At 42.7% G+C, this 13,926-nt stretch overlaps 1 protein-coding gene across 5 annotated transcripts in view; it reads left to right on the forward strand.

Annotated features, from left to right (window-relative positions):
- PHF2 (PHD finger protein 2) overlaps window positions 1-13,926 on the forward strand; it is a 224,509-nt gene that overhangs the window by 26,246 nt on the left and 184,337 nt on the right. The window lies entirely within an intron of this gene.

Genomic DNA, 13,926 nt, shown 5'->3' on the forward strand with positions numbered 1-13,926 from the left:
GAATAACATGGAGCTAATGGGAACATTAAGCTGCTCGTGTATTGTTTCATTACCTTGGACCCTTTGAGAAGACGCTGCTGGTTAATGACTGGTTCAAGGTAATAACTGAGGACACCTGTGCGCCAGGAGGAGAGCGGACGCGGGGACAAGGGCCTTAATAGACGGCCGTGGAAACCGTTCATTGGACGATTAAGTATAAAAAATACATTCTGATGTTTTAAGTTAACTGTCATTGGTCACAAGTGCAGCTCGCTTTTCAGCTTTGCCGTGCAGCCTGTGGTAAAGACACCTGGGTCAACCACGACAGGAGCCCAGGTCTGACTTGAATTTTCCCCTTTAAATGGCAACTTGAGATTACTTGTCTGTTTTTAACATTGTCTAAAAATGTGGTTTCGTCACCAAATAATCACTCTGCTCGGCGTCTCCTTACTTTTGAAATTTATATATAGGGACTGACAGACAGGAGAGCAAGAGCAAACGAGAGTCAAAGCTCTGCCCTCCCTTTAAATAGTAACTTCAGATAAGTTGTCTGTTTATAAACTGTCTAAAAATGTGGTTTTGTCATCAAATAATCACTCTGCTCGGTGTCTCCTTACTTTTGAAATGAGACTGACAGGAGAGCAAGAGCAAAAGTGAGACAAAGTTCTGTCCATGCGTCCTTACTAGTGATGAGCGAGTATACAGGTTGCTCTGGTTTTCCTGAGCACGCTCGGGTGGTTTCCGAGTATTTGTGAGTGTTTGGAGATTTAGTTTTTGTCCAGGCAGCTGCATGATTTACGGCTGCTAGACAGCTTGAATACATGTGGGGATTCCCTAGCAACCAGGCAACCCCCACATGTACTCAGGCTGGCTAGCAGCCGTAAATCATGCAGCTGCATCGACAAAAACTAAATCTCCGAGCACTAACAAATACTCGGAGACCACCTGAGCGTGCTTGGGCAAACCCGAGCAACGAGTACACTCGCTCATCACTAGTCCTTACAACAGATTACAGGAAGAGTGGGCAGATCTTTGACTCTCTTGTGCTCTTGCTCTCCTGTCTGCCAGTCTCCATATGCAGACATAGCAGAGAAGCCAGCAGACAACATGCATGTTGAGAATTCAGGGAAAGGAAATCCCAGCACCTATGGTGCCGACAGAAGGCATTCTCTCAGCACTATAGGAACTGGGACTTACCAATCACTGAAAAGTGTACGGAAAATTATAGAGCATGAAAATCAGGGCAATTCCTGACCATATTAGACTTGTACTTGCACCAGTATCGGTGTAAGCGCAGCAAGACCATGTTATTTTCACAGGTTTTGTATGAAGGGACAGGTTTGTTTCCAGCATATCATTTCTATGACAGAAAAATAAACGGGAATCAAAGGGGTTTATCATTATTGCAGTTTTGTGTGTCCGGCATCACAGGAGGGACATCCTCAAAAAAATTCCAAAGTAGCAGTGATAGTGGAGGGGCACCATATTGAATTTCTAGGGTTCAGCTACAACCATAAAAACACACCTTTATTTTTATTTTTTTAGTATTTTTTTTAATATCTTTTATATCTTGATTATTACATGTTTTCGGCCACACTTATTTCTGGAATGAAACGTATTGATTGCCGCGGATTAGGAGTTTTCCTGTGTATAATACCTCGCCTGTCAGCGGATTAAGCTGACAACCCATGTTAAAAGAGGAAAGAGAAATCAAACGTTTTTTTTTTTTTTTCCTGATTATTTTCTAAACGAAGAGAGAAGTGTAATCTTAAAAGTGGAGCTAAAGGAGAGTTTTTGATTTGTGTCACTACTGATGAGTTTTTTTCCTTTACTCGAGGGGATGTTGTATTAGATTTTTTTATTTTTTTTATTTTGGTACTTGGATAATCAAAGCTTGATGATTTTAAGAATCTTGTCATGGTAATCCCAGGGAATACATCATGGTTATTGGTCTACTCCAAACATCAATACTAGCTGTGAGCACTGAGTATTGTATACAAGGATTATTAGTCCAGATTATAAGTATTTAGATTATGGAGATATGAGGATGGGCAAATTAATTTTTATTTTTTATTTTTTTTTTATTTTTTTCTGTTGCTAAAATAAATACATTTTTATACCAGTCTATGGAGTAATTGATAGACTGGCATTTCCTGTTTTCTGAAGATAATTTTTAACCCCTTCATGACCCAGCCTATTTTGACCTTAAAGACCTTGCCGTTTTTTGCAATTCTGACCAGTGTCCCTTTATGAGGTAATAACTCAGGAACGCTTCAACGGATCCTAGCGGTTCTGAGACTGTTTTTTCGTGACATATTGGGCTTCATGTTAGTGGTAAATTTAGGTCAATAAATTCTGCGTTTATTTGTGATAAAAATGGAAATTTGGCGAAAATTTTGAAAATTTCGCAATTTTCACATTTTGAATTTTAATTCTGTTAAACCAGAGAGATATGTGACACAAAATAGTTAATAAATAACATTTCCCACATGTTTACTTTACATCAGCACAATTTTGGAAACAAAATTTTTTTTTGTTAGGAAGTTATAAGGGTTAAAATTTGACCAGCGATTTGTCATTTTTACAACGAAATTTACAAAACCATTTTTTTTAGGGACCACCTCACATTTGAAGTCAGTTTGAGGGGTCTATATGGCTGAAAATACCCAAAAGTGACACCATTCTAAAAACTGCACCCCTCAAGGTACTCAAAACCACATTCAAGAAGTTTATTAACCCTTCAGGTGCTTCACAGCAGCAGAAGCAACATGGAAGGAAAAAATGAACATTTAACTTTTTAGTCACAAAAATTATCTTTTAGCAACAATTTTTTTATTTTCCCAATGGTAAAAGGAGAAACTGAACCACGAAAGTTGTTGTCCAATTTGTCCTGAGTACGCTGATACCTCATATGTGGGGGTAAACCACTGTTTGGGCGCACGGCAGGGCTTGGAAGGGAAGGAGCGCCATTTGACTTTTTGAATCAAAAATTGGCTCCACTCTTTAGAGGACACCATGTCACGTTTGGAGAGCCCCCGTGTGCCTAAAAATTGGAGCTCCCCCACAAGTGACCCCATTTTGGAAACTAGACGCACCAAGGAACTTATCTAGATGCATAGTGAGCACTTTGAACCCCCAGGTGCTTCACAAATTGATCCGTAAAAATGAAAAAGTACTTTTTTTTCACAAAAAAATTCTTTTAGCCTCAATTTTTTCATTTTCACATGGGCAACAGGATAAAATGGATCCTAAAATGTGTTGGGCAATTTCTCCTGAGTACACCAATACCTCACATGTGGGGGTAAACCACTGTTTGGGCACATGGTAAGGCTCGGAAGGGAAGGAGCGCCATTTGACTTTTTGAATGAAAAATTATTTCCATCGTTAGCGGACACCATGTCGCGTTTGGATAGCTCCTGTGTGCCTAAACATTGGCGCTCCCCCACAAGTGACCCCATTTTGGAAACTAGACCCCCCAAGGAACTTATTTAGATGCCTAGTGAGCACTTTAAACCCTCAGGTGCTTCACAAATTGATCTGTAAAAATGAAAAAGTACTTTTTTTTCACAAAAAAATTCTTTTCGCCTCAATTTTTTCATTTTCACATGGGCAGTAGGATAAAATGGATCATAAAATTTGTTGGGCAATTTCTCCCGAGTACGCCGATACCTCATATGTGGGGGTAAACCACTGTTTGGGCACTCGGCAGGGCTCGGAAGGGAAGGCGCGCCATTTGACTTTTTGAATGGAAAATTAGCTCCAATTGTTAGCGGACACCATGTCGCGTTTGGAGAGCCCCTGTGTGCCTAAACATTGGAGCTCCCCCACAAGTGACCCCATTTTGGAAACTAGACCCCCCAAGGAACTTATCTAAATGCATATTGAGCACTTTAAACCCCCAGGTGCTTCACAGAAGTTTATAACGCAGAGTCATGAAAATAAAAAATAATTTTTCTTTCCTCAAAAATGATTTTTTAGCCTGGAATTTCCTATTTTGCCAAGGATAATAGGAGAAATTGGACCCCAAATATTGTTGTCCAGTTTGTCCTGAGTACGCTGATACCCCATATGTGGGGGTAAACCACTGTTTGGGCGCACGGCAGGGCTCGGAAGGGATGGCACGCCATTTGGCTTTTTAAATGGAAAATTAGCTCCAATCATTAGCGGACACCATGTCACGTTTGGAGAGCCCCTGTGTGCCTAAACATTGGAGATCCCCCAGAAATGACACCATTTTGGAAACTAGACCCCCAAAGGAACTAATCTAGATGTGTGGTGAGGACTTTGAACCCCCAAGTGCTTCACAGAAGTTTATAACGCAGAGCCATGAAAATAAAAAAAAAAATTATTTTCTCAAAAATGATTTTTTAGCCTGCAATTTTTTATTTTCCCAAGGGTAACAGGAGAAATTTGACCCCAAAAGTTGTTGTCTAGTTTCTCCTGAGTACGCTGATACCCCATATGTGGGGGTAAATCACTGTTTGGGCACATGCCGGGGCTCGGAAGTGAAGTAGTGACGTTTTGAAATGCAGACTTTGATGGAATGCTCTGTGGGCGTCACGTTGCGTTTGCAGAGCCCCTGATGTGGCTAAACAGTAGAAACCCCCCACAAGTGACCCCATTTTGGAAACTAGACCCCCAAAGGAACTAATCTAGATGTGTGGTGAGCACTTTGAACCCCCAAGTGCTTCATAGAAGTTTATAATGCAGAGCCGTGAAAATAATAAATACGTTTTCTTTCCTCAAAAATAATTATTTAGCCCAGAATTTTTTAATTTTCCCAAGGGTAACAGGAGAAATTTGACCCCAATATTTGTTGTCCAGTTTCTCCTGAGTACGGTGATACCCCATATGTGGGGGTAAACTACTGTTTGGGCACATGCCGGGGCTTGGAATTGAAGTAATGACGTTTTGAAATGCAGACTTTGATGGAATGCTCTGCGGGCGTCACGTTGCGTTTGCAGAGCCCCTGATGTGCCTAAACAGTAGAAACCCCCCACAAGTGACCCCATTTTGGAAACTAGACCCAGAAAGGAACTTATCTAGATGTGTGGTGAGCACTTTGAACCCCCAAGTGCTTCATAGAAGTTTATAATGCAGAGCCGTGAAAATAATAAATACGTTTTCTTTCCTCAAAAATAATTATTTAGCCCAGAATTTTTTATTTTCCCAAGGGTTACAGGAGAAATTGGACCCAAAAGTTGTTTTCCAGTTTCTCCTGAGTACGCTGATACCCCATGAGTGGGGGTAAACCTCTGTTTGGGCACACGTCGGGGCTCAGAAGGGAAGTAGTGACTTTTGAAATGCAGACTTTGATGGAATGGTCTGCGGGTGTCACGTTGCGTTTGCAGAGCCCCTGGTGTGCCTAAACAGTAGAAACCCCCACAAGTGACCCCATTTTAGAAACTAGACCCCCCAAGGAACTTATCTAGATATGTGGTGAGCACTTTGAACCCCCAAGTGCTTCACAGACGTTTACAACGCAGAGCCGTGAAAATAAAAAATCATTTTTCTTTCCTCAAAAATTATGTTTTAGCAAGCATTTTTTTTGATTCACAAGGGTAACAGGAGAAATTGGACCCCAGTAATTGTTGCGCAGTTTGTCCTGAGTATGCTGGTACCCCATATGTGGGGGTAAACCACTGTTTGGGTACACGTCAGGGCTCGGAAGTGAGGGAGCACCATTTGACTTTTTGAATACGAGATTGGCTGGAATCAATGGTGGCGCCATGTTGCGTTTGGAGACCCCTGATGTGCCTAAACAGTGGTAACCCCTCAATTCTAACTCCAACACTAACCCCCCCACAACCCTAACCCTAATCCCAACTGTAGCCATAACCCTAATCACAACCCTAACCACAACCCTAATTCCAACCCTAACCCTAAGGCTATGTGCCCACGTTGCGGATTCGTGTGAGATATTTCCGCACCATTTTTGAAAAATCGGCGGGTAAAAGGCACTGCGTTTTACCTGCGGATTTTCCGCGGATTTCCAGTGTTTTTTGTGCGGATTTCACCTGCGGATTCCTATTGAGGAACAGGTGTAAAACGCTGCGGAATCCGCACAAAGAATTGACATGCTGCGGAAAATACAACGCAGCGTTTCCGCGCGGTATTTTCCGCACCATGGGCACAGCGGATTTGGTTTTTCATATGTTTACATGGTACTGTAAACCTGATGGAACACTGCTGCGGATCCGCAGCCAAATCCGCACCGTGTGCACATAGCCTAATTCTAAAGGTATGTGCACACGCTGCGGATCCGCAGCAGTTTCCAATGAGTTTACAGTTCAATGTAAACCTACGGGAAACAAAAATCGCTGTGCCCATGCTGCGGAAAAACTGCACGGAAACGCAGCGGTTTACATTCCGCAGCATGTCACTTCTTTGTGCGGATTCCGCAGCGGTTTTACAACTGCTCTAATAGAAAATCGCAGTTGTAAAACCGCAGTGAAATGCGCAGAAAAACCGCGGTAAATCCGCCATAAATCCGCAGCGGTTTAGCACTGCGGATTTATCAAATCCGCAGCGGAAAAATCCGCAGAGGACCAGAATACGTGTGCACATACCGAAACCCTAACTCTAACCCTAACCCTACCCCTAACCCTAGCCCTACCCCTAACCCTACCCCTAACCCTAACCCTACCCCTAACCCTAACCCTATTCTAACATTAGTGGAAAAAAAAAATTTCTTTATTTTTTTATTGTCCCAACCTATGGGGGTGACAAAGGGGGGGGGGGTTATTTATTATTTTTTTTATTTTGATCACTGAGATATAATCTATCTCAGTGATCAAAATGCACTTTGGAACGAATCTGCCGGCCGGCAGATTCGGCGGGCGCACTGCGCATGCGCCCGCCATTTTGGAAGATGGCGGCGCCCAGGGAGAAGACGGACGGGACCCCGGCTGGATCGGTAAGTATGATGGGGTGGGGGGGGACCACGGGGGGGGGGGGATCGGAGCACGGGGGGGAGAAATCGGAGCGCGGGAGGGGTGGAACGGAGCACGGGGGGGCTGGAACGGAGCACGGGGGGCGTGGAATGGAGCACGGGGGGGTGGAACGGAGCACCGGGGGGGGTGGATCGGAGTGCAGGGGGGGTGATTGGAGCACGGGGGGAGCGGACAAGAGCACGGGGGGAGCGGAGCACTGGACGGAGGGGAGCCGGAGCAGTGTACCGTCCAGATCGGGGGGCTGGGGGGTGCGATCGGTGGGGTGGGGTGGGGGCACATTAGTATTTCCAGCCATGGCCGATGATATTGCAGCATCGGCCATGGCTGGATTGTAATATTTCACCCGTTATAATAGGTGAAATATTACAAATCGCTCTGATTGGCAGTTTCACTTTCAACAGCCAATCAGAGCGATCGTAGCCACGAGGGGGTGAAGCCACCCCCCCTGGGCTAAACTACCACTCCCCCTGTCCCTGCAGATCGGGTGAAATGGGAGTTAACCCTTTCACCCGATCTGCAGGGACGCGATCTTTCCATGACGCCACATAGGCGTCATGGGTCGGATTGGCACCGACTTTCATGACGCCTACGTGGCGTCATGGGTCGGGAAGGGGTTAAAGGGAATGTGTCGGTAGGATCAACCCTCCTGAGCCGTCTATATAGGCATGTAGGTCATAGAAAGTTGAATAAAATGACACCTTGATATCTGCGATCTGATGTCTTATTCCCGATAAATCCACGTTTTTATCAATATGTAAATGAGCTGTTAAGATCTATGGGTGGGACATGGATCTCCCCGAGAATCTGATTCCAGAGATTATTGTAAATGAAAATGGGCATTCCCAATGTGAGACGTGGATCAGGAGTACAGACTGTCAGTCATTATATGTCTCACACTGGTAGCGCTCCCTTACTTGCCAATAACGACGGATTTGTCAGTCTAATGTGTTTAGGACCTCCGGCGATTAATTGTCCGGGAAGTTAAAGGGAATCTGTCAGCAGGTTTTACTATGTAATCTAACAGCAACATGATATAGGTTCAGAGACCCTAATTCCAGCAATGTATCACTTAGTTTGCTGGTTGCAGCAGTTTTGATAGGATCACTGTTTTCTCTATTGCAGATCTAGCAGAGCCCTAAATGCTGAGCCTGTATAACCCCTCCCACACTACTGATTGGCTGCTTTCTGTGTACATTGTGTATTGACAGCCACTAATCCATTTTTGGATTGGGGTTTAGACCAGGAGGCACGGGACACCTAGTCCTGTTGTGATTATCTCTTTCTGATAAGACACTGATTGTATTGAAACAGCAACACGCAGCACCAGAAAGTGACACATGACTGGAATAAGAGTCTCTGTCCCTATATCATGCTGCTTTAAGATTATATAGCAAAAACCTGCTGACATATCAGATCCAGCATGTTCCACTTTTGGACTGTCAATCCTTTTGTTCTCCCTGAGATAAATCAACACTAGAGTTGTCTGCAGCACACTCTTTACAAGAAGGGTATGTCTCCAATATGGCAGACCTCAGAACAGCTGTTAGAAATAATAAATAAATAAATAAATGGCAACTACATACAGTTGTGCTCAAAAGTTTACATACCCCGGCAGAATTTTTGCTTTCTTGGCCTTTTTTTCAGAGAATATGAATGATAACACCAAAACGTTTCTCCACTTATGGTTAGTGGTTGGGTGAAGCCATTTTCTGTCAAACTACTGTGTTTTCTCTTTTTAAATCATAATGACAACCAAAAACATCCAAATGACCCTGATCAAAAGTTCACATACCCCCTTTCTTAATACCCTGTATTGCCCCCTCTAACCTCAATGACAGTTTGAAGTCTTTTGTGGTAGTTGTGGAAGAGGTTCTTTATTTTCTCAGATGATAAAGCTGCCCACGCTTCTTGGCAAAAAGCCTCCAGTTCCTGTAAATTCCTGGGCTGTCTAGCATGAACTGCGCGCTTGAGATCTCCCCAGAGTGGCTCAATGATATTGAGGTCAGGAGACTGAGATGGCCACTCCAGAACCTTCACTTTGTTCTGCTGTAGCCAATGACAGGTCGACTTGGCCTTGTGTTTTCGATCGTTGTCATGTTGGAACGTCCAAGTACGTCCCATGCTCAGCTTCCGGGCTGATGATGGCAAATTTGCCTCCAGTATTTGCTGATAACGTGCTGCATTCATCTTTCCTTCAATTTGACCAAGTTTCCTGTGCCTTTGTACCTTTTTCCCTAAAACATCAGCAATTCACCTTTGTGCTTTACAGTAGGAATGGCGTACTTTTCATCATAGGCCTTGTTGACCTCTCTCCAAATGTAATGTTTATGGTTGTGGCTAAAAAGTTCAATTTTGGTCTAATCACTCCAAATTACCTTGTTCCAGAAGTTTTGAGGCTTGTCTCTGTGCTGTTTTGCGTATTGTAGGCGAGATACTTTGTGTCATTTGCAAACATCAGCCTGGAAGTAGCGCATGGATTGTACTTGGACGTTCCAACATGACAACAATCTAAAACACAAGGCCAAGTCGACCTGTCACTGGCTACAGCAGAACAAAGTGAAGGTTCTGGAGTGGCCATCTCAGTCTCCTGACCTCAATATCATTTAGCCCCTTTTGATCTCAAAATTGTAATTCTTCCCCGAAGTTATTGATACCAGTTTACGGTATAGCCATCTGCTGATTTTCTGGAGCCACTCCAGCAAAAGTTTTTATTCCTGGAAATAGTCCTGAACAGGAAAACACTGGTGAGGAGCATGAGACCAGGGAGATCTTGGAGAACAGAAAAACACTGGTGAAGAGCGTGAGACCAGGCAGATCTTGGAGAAATAATATTTGCTTGCTGGGATGCTGCTTTCCACAGTGAAATGTGGGTATGAATGATGCGTTTATGCCTTTTCCTTCATATTTGCACTTGTGGTTTAGCAGGACGACTTGGCATTCTGTTGTGCCCTATTTTTAGCCTTATGTTAGGATTTAGCATTACGGAAGCGTCTTCTCCGGGTGTGTCCTGTCTACTCCACCAACCTGAAGACATAATCCCAAATTAGTTGTAGACATGGGATGATCCTCAGAAGGAATTGTTTGAAAGTTTCCAAGGTCCTTTGTTGTCACCATCAGTAGAAGTAAATCGTTTCCTATAATGTGATGTTTGGTGGTAATGATGGTGCCAAGGAGAAGTCTCTTACATGAGATTATGAAGTCCACATCATAAAAAGCGAATGTAGATCAATAGTTATGGTTCACGTAAAGAAGCTGGTTCATAAGAGACACTGAGTAATGGACACAAACACATGATTCGAGCGTGCTCTCATGGAGTTCTTACCTTTGTCTTGGGTTTTGACCTCATTCTTAGGAGGTCAACAGTATTCACAACCTAAAGGAGAACTTTTAAGGTGGAAAAGAAAGTTGTGTGTAGGAGCTACAAAATTGATTTCTTTAGTATGCTTTTCTTTTCAAGACCTTCCCAGTCCTGAGACCAAAGGGTTCAGTACTTGTGTTTGCCCCATTCCAGCTCTTAGAAGTGATATCTCCTTCCTTGGGGGTGGTTCACTGCTTTGTTTTTCTGCGTTGGTGTTAGATTCTGCACAGGTACAACCCCCAAGGTGAAGCATTTGAGAACCTTCTCTGGTTCCTCGTGGTAACTGACAATTCTCCATATTTTTGGCCTCTTTGGCTCCTTTGGGTGGATGTGGATTACCGTAAGTGTTTTTTTTTTTGGCAAAGTCATAAGTCAATCGCAGTCTCCAGATTGAAGTCCGAGAAGGTAATGGCTTCCTAGTTGTTTTCCACCATGGTCCATGATTTTACTGAGTAGCAATCATTTAACGGAAATTCTTCATCCAGGTCATAATATTTCGGCGATCTTTTGTATCTTGCGAAGCGAGCTGGAGACAGTAAATCTTACATTACTAAGAGGTGTGCTTATCCCTGGCATTATTAGCAAACAAAACATTCTTGTCTTTTCCGGATCCAGACACGTCCATCCAGAAAAACCTGTTTCTCTGATTCCATTAGTGATATTTTCTAGGCACCTTTTTTCTTTTTTGTAAGCCAGGAATTCAATTCTTCAATCTGTGTCAAGCCAAAAAGTCTCATCATTTACACTAAAAATGTGACATTTAATGGTTTATTTGTTCTTGGTCTAGTCTTGTAATTCTGATAGGTTCTAGAAAATATCTTTTTTTCTCTGACGGGTTGTGCGCTTTCTTTGGGGTGGTGCTTGGTAGTAGTTAATTTAGGCTGGACTCTCAGTATTAGCACAATTTAACCAATGTTTTTCCACTTTTTAACACTATTTTTTTTTTGTTCAAATTTTTGTTTTTCTTTAGTGGCCAGACATGGATCCCATGCATTTTAGTCCAGTCAAAGACTTCATGTCTTTAGTTTTTTTTTTAGCATTCTATTTTTCTTTTCCCATTTTTCTAGAGCAAAATGTAGCAAACTGATGGAAAAGCATTTGTTTGTGGGGATCATAGCCTTCTCCATAAATTTTCCAAAATTCCGGGAAAAGTTTCTAAGACTAAAACGTGGGTTTAAAGGGAATACGTTAGTAGAATTTCACACTCCGAAAAATTTATATGTACGCTTAAAAGTCAAGTCCAACAATACCTTTACATGGCCAGTCTGATCCTCCGTTACTGAAAAATGAGCAAATGAAGCTGAACAGCGGAAGCCTCTGTCACTCCAGCTCTGTTCCGTGACCAGCACCGCCTCTTCCTGCTTAACTGATGGCCTCTATGCTGTGTGACTTCTGGCCTTGGTGCCGAAATCGCACCACATAGAGACTGTCAGTGAAGGAAGAGGAGGCGGTACTTGGCATGAAATAGAGCTGGAGTGACAGAGACTTCAGATCTACAAATAGCTCTGCCAATTGAAACGCTGATTTTTCAGTAACGGAGGACCAGACTGGCCATGTAAAGGTATCTCTGGATTTGTCTTTGGGAAAAGCTAAATGTGTATAAATAGTTTGGAGGGTGAAATCCTGCTGATAGATTCCCTTTTAAAAAGGGCCTAAAAGAGTTTTTCTAAGATTCTGCACTTTTATATTAAATGCATAAGGATTCTGACTTAATGATTCTATGAAAAGCATTGCCTAAGGCAAATTCCATGCCCCCCCGCCCACCGTGTGGCATGGGAGCATTTTTTATTATTTTTGCAAGCATGACAATTTTTCTTGAATTTGAAGGAAAAACTGATGCACACTGCAGAGTGCGCGCCCATGGCGCACTGTGTAGACATTTTGGGGTCCCTCGTAGATCAGGAGAATTGAGTTATGCGAATGGTAGGCTCACCTGTTAACAATGGAGACAGCCACATACATGACCTTCTTCTTTCTGGAGGGCTGGTGGCCCCCATTTTCCTAATAGAATGGGAGTCCATTGGGACTGGTTCAGTTTGACAATGCGACCCAGGACTATAAAAGTTGGTGCTCTCCTACCGTAGAGAGCAGCCCCGAAGATTTCTGTGGGTGTTGAGCGTCTCTACGACCTGACTACCATTATAAGGCTGTGTCCATGAACCCTTTCGACAATCCTTTTAAAGGACAGATGTTGGAGAGAGTTGGTACAAATCAATTCGGTCCAGAGGTCAGGTCAGTAATCTGAGGCCGTTAGCTCCAAGAATTGACTCTTGTCTCCCAGAATACGTGGCTCTTTTTTTGATTTGCCGGCTTGGCACAACATCATCATCGTGGCATAACACTCCTGTGACGTCACGTCTCATTAGAAGAGCTGCAAGGGTCGGTAGGTAGGAGGTGGATCTTGTGGCTTCTGTCCGACTGCCGCAGATTACCGACCTGGCGGCTTGAATCGATTTGCGCCAACTCTACTATTGACTTCCACCAATATTGCACCCATTCCGATATTCTGTTTTTCAGATAGTCGGCAACTCCACTATGAAAGAGTTGAAATCTGAATATAAAAGTCTGTGGAGAATCACAACCTCCTTGGGGGTGTGTTAATAAAATGACAAACTAATATGATGCGCAAAGTTAAATTTTTTTTCCATCTCAAACCTATAAAATTTCCTACCAAGTTTCCCATATTGGATATCCCTCCGTGTCATCACATCCCGCATTTCCGCTGATTCGGCTCTTCCTATTACAAACAGAACGTCGGAACGCTTCGGTCAGATATTTTCTTTGCCGTCTTGCACTTCGGAGTCCTTGAAATTTTTAGATGATATATAATTTTCTGGCCGCTCGTCAGTTAATGTGTGTCCATCGATTACGCACATCATTACACAGCCAGATCTAGCGCAGTGGTGAGGACGTATCCACTGATTATTCATTCGTCAATACAACTTGTGTTTTTTAATTTTTTTTTAATTTATTTTATATTTTGCTTGAACCTACTAGAATAATGTGGTTTTATTACTAGGGAGGCCATTTATTTCTGTAAGTGATTAATTTCTCGTCATGTCAATTGGTAACACAAGCAGGAATAACTGTCAAAGTGTAAGTATTCTACCGGGACGGCAATGATTATTACGTAGGAGGAATATAAAGCGGACAGTAAGATATAACCAACTTTAGATGGCTAAAATGAAGGAAAAAAAATCCCAATAAAACCATTGGACGCAGGAACAATTTTTTTATTTAAAGGTTTGTCCGCCCACTCAATTTTTTTTTTTTCTCCAAAAAATCAAGGTGGTAGTAAAAAAAAAAAAAAAAAAAAACAACTTATGTCCACTGTTGTTTTGCTGCTCTTGTTCTTGTGTTTACCGTGTCCTTGCTGATCTCTACTTCCTGGTCCTTTTTAGCAACACAAGTGTGTTGGGAGGGAGTTTTTGGAAGTGAAGACCAGCAAGGAATGGGATAACCAAAGGATCACTGAAATTTTTTTTTTTTTTTTTTAAATTAAGTTCCTCTTGTAGTCCTTAACTAATAATGGAAAATGTTCGACTAGACAACCTCTTTTGTACTGTTTGGGGCAACCTTTTTAAATGGAATCTGTCATCAGTTTTTACCATTTAATTTGAGACCCTCAATATGTGG

The sequence above is a fragment of the Ranitomeya imitator genome, chromosome 8, assembly GCF_032444005.1.
Source record: "Ranitomeya imitator isolate aRanImi1 chromosome 8, aRanImi1.pri, whole genome shotgun sequence".
Classification (NCBI taxonomy): domain Eukaryota; kingdom Metazoa; phylum Chordata; class Amphibia; order Anura; family Dendrobatidae; genus Ranitomeya; species Ranitomeya imitator.